We start from the raw sequence: 3,681 nt of genomic DNA, 5'->3' as shown, positions 1-3,681 counted from the left end.
AAAAAAAAAAAAAACCCAAACTGTGGAAATCCTTGTTACACACATCTTGCTCCAGATCACAGTAGAGCAAAACAGACTTGTTTGATGATGAAGTTGTGACAAAAATAGAAAATTACAGTGGAAGGTAAAATTCAGTGCACAGGAGAAGGTGCTAAAGGGACAAGACAAAGTGGGAATGCATAAGGTTTTTACTGACCTGTGCAGTGTACAATGCTAATCAGAGTGTGTAAATAATAACAGAAGAGTCATTTCAGGGCAATGGAACACGAGTGACTTTAAACAATTGAACTGTGTATCACTGCTGTGGAAAGGTCAGTGCCCTTAATGGAGAAACCCTCCAAAAATCCTCCCCAGCAAAAGAACAAACCAAAACAAGAGAGTTGGTGGTATGTCACAACTGATCTAAGGACCAAGGGAAGTGAGCAGTCTCCTCTAGTGAAACCAAACTTCAGCATGAACAGTCCTCTAATCCATAATAGACTGAACTCTGCTGCACAATTATGTTGTAACTTAAAAGAAAGAACAGACAACCTAATTAGCAAAAATTAATCAGTAGGTGAGCCACCTGTGGTACTGCAATATGCAGGYTAAATTTAGCCATCTGGGATTTCTCAATTTATTTGGCATTCTGAAATTGATTCTTTGAAGCAGCTTTACATCTACTGACATTTCTTGTCTTCTTTTCCTTTAAAGAAAATCAGTAATATAAAAATTTACAAATATGCCTTTAGCAAACTTTGCTGCTTTAGTTGTTTGTATGTTGAAATACATACYAGTGATTGGATCTATTAGCAAAAATATCCAGGTTAAAAATCTCTTATTCTCTATTTACAATGAAAAGTATCATGCTCTGAATCCTCAGAAACACTTCAGTCAAGCTGATACTCATTCAGAGTGGCATAGCCCTGACTTAGGTTCTACTTCTGTTAAGAAACAAGAATTACATAATAAGTGCATAATAATAAATCATGATTTTCCCATTGTCTACATTCAGGGTGTGGGAAGGACAGTCATAAAATCCTGAAGAAACTATATGTTCCATTCACTCTTGTAATATCTTGTTTCCATCATCAGTGGGGATGGCTTGTGGTTAGGGTAAGTTTATGGAGACAGCTTGGCTGTCACTATTTCACGCAGTAGCTTTACCTGCCAAAACTAGGAGACAGAACTAATTTACAATTAGTCAYTGATTGCACAAATGGTTTGCTTCTATGGAGCATTAGAATAGTTTAGTCTCAAACAAAATGAAGCTTTCCATGTACCTTTCCCTCAAATCTTCACAAAACCAAGGTATTCCTAACAAAAAATCGAAAATGTGCTATTCCATTTAAATAATTTTTTTTTCTGACTTCCTGCATTTTATGTGGGTTTTTTACCTCTATCAAAAAATATAAGTTTATTGTTAACTTTTAGCAAAATAATTTGTATCCAGGAGATCTTCTACAGACTTCTGTACTGTAATGTTGAACAAGAATTCTTTATTGTGTTTCCAGCTAAAACCCTAGAAACTGTTCTTTTGTTTCAGTTTTACTCTAGACTGGATTACCTCAAGATTGTTTGGGAAGAAGTATTGCCAGAGCACAATGGGTGACGTGGTGCAAGTCACAGTTAGTAATGGAAATTTTAAGACGTTTAAGCTTGTTTCAAAGGGAACAAGCTCAGTTCAAGGAGTGTTTGTATTTGTTTTAATTTGTCCCATTATGGAACTGCCTAAAGGTATTGACTCATAGCTTGATTTGCATTTGATTTTCCTCAGAGGAGAAGTATGCAAATGCAACATTTCGAATGCAATCCAATTCTATATTGGAGTAAATTATTTATCTCTGGAGCTGCTATAAGTTTCTCAAGAGAATCAAAGCATTGGGAATATATGAAAAGTAACATGAGACTCCTAGCCATAGAAATTTATCTTCATATAATTATGCATGAAGTATTATRGATAACAAAATAAAAGAGACAAGAGTGGAATATTCAGTCCCAATTATATTAATTTAGGAAAAAGACATATGATGTAAAAAATTACTTTAGGGATTTTTGGAAGGTTTTTTTAAAAAAAAGTAAAATTAGCAAGAATAYCAGCCAAGATAAAAGTACTGAAAGGGATGATTTTGAGATATCTGTGGCACTACCAATCTGTTTTACTGTGTTTGTTTAATAGCTTGTTCAGTCACCTTGTAGTTCAAGACTGGGACTACTGCACACCCCTTAAAATATTAAACAAAATAAGCAACACTRCAGTGAACATTAAAAAATTGAAGTGGGAACCTAAAATTCCCTATTTAAGTAGAACTGGGAGTTCAGTATTTTCTGTTGGCTTTGCCGGTTTCTACATTTAGCAGTAGTTGCAGCACTAATATGTTTCACGTAATCAGTCAAGTATGTTTTTATTTTTATAAGGTTGASAATATTTTAAATTGGACATCCTCCTTTGTTCAGATGGTTGATTTTCTATTGCTTCTTTCTCTCCTTTTCCATTCTTTATTCTTTCGGCCCCCCCCCCCCGTGGTAAGAGGAAAGAGGAAGGAAGACAAAAATGCCCCTTTATATTTTTGTTATCATAAAAAGAAAAATCACAAAACAGTTCATTTTTTAAAAGAATAACACTCTCTGAAGAAGCCTTTTATATAGGTCCCCATATCATGCTGTATTCTTTACTTCCTGGTGAAGCTATAAAATATTCATATTAGCACAGGAGAGATAATAGTCATAGTAATTATATTAGTTGYGGATTATTTGTACAATGATTCACARTGAAGCAGCTTCCTGGAAACCCACAGTGAAACTGCTTGTTCAGTTGGTGATACCAAAAGCCTTCCTTTTGTAGTACAATCTGAAGGCAAGTTCCTGGTTTTAGTCCTTTTTGACATAAGGGTGGGGTGCACAACAATAGCAGTGAGGCAGAAATYGTGAGCYACYGKTCTCACCTGCCCAGGCTGGATCACRTCCGCCTGCAAACCTTTCATTCTGTATTTTATTTTACAATTGCCAAATAGTGCCTGCTTCTTCCTGTTTCTGCTGTTATTTTGTTCACGGAAATATAGGAATACATCAGAAGTTTTGTGCTTGGAGTTATTCCCAGAGAACAGCATATTTGGCTTACAGTTCAGAATAACCTGCCTGTGTCAGCTGAGGCCAGTCACAGCATAATGGTATAGGCAATGATAAAAGTGTGGGCTTGTTCTGCCTTGAATTAGTAGAGAAGGGAAATGGCAATACAATTCCTTGAAAAAAAAACAGGTCAAACTATGCTCTAATGTAGTAACAGCTTCATCTGGAACCATTTAATAACTCACTTTATATTAAATTAGAGCTGAAATTGTGTAAAATACCACTTAGATCTCTCTCAATTTAACTGCTGCTGGAAATGGAGCAAGAGAATAATGTTTCACATTCTTCCATCTGAAACAAGGAAGTGCGGAGACTTGTAAAATATTATTTAAAAAAACCCCTCTTGTGGGTGTTTGTGCTTTCAGATGTATAACAATTTTTTTTTCACTTTTTATAGTTAAGTTTCCTGCAGCTTTGAGTTTCATCTAGTAAGTTTTAGTCTGCTGGCAAAACAGACATTGCCTGCCACAGGAATCAGTGAGAAGAAACCCGATCCATCTGTTTTACTTTCTGCAGGTATCTTGTTGCCTAGTGAGGCTCTTGCATTTTTTGCAGGTTAAATATTTATGTACA

The sequence above is a fragment of the Malurus melanocephalus genome, unplaced genomic scaffold (genome assembly GCF_030028575.1).
Source record: "Malurus melanocephalus ecotype Western Australia unplaced genomic scaffold, MMel_1.1 scaffold_7, whole genome shotgun sequence".
In the NCBI taxonomy this organism is placed as follows: domain Eukaryota; kingdom Metazoa; phylum Chordata; class Aves; order Passeriformes; family Maluridae; genus Malurus; species Malurus melanocephalus.
This window is presented reverse-complemented; position numbering follows the sequence as displayed.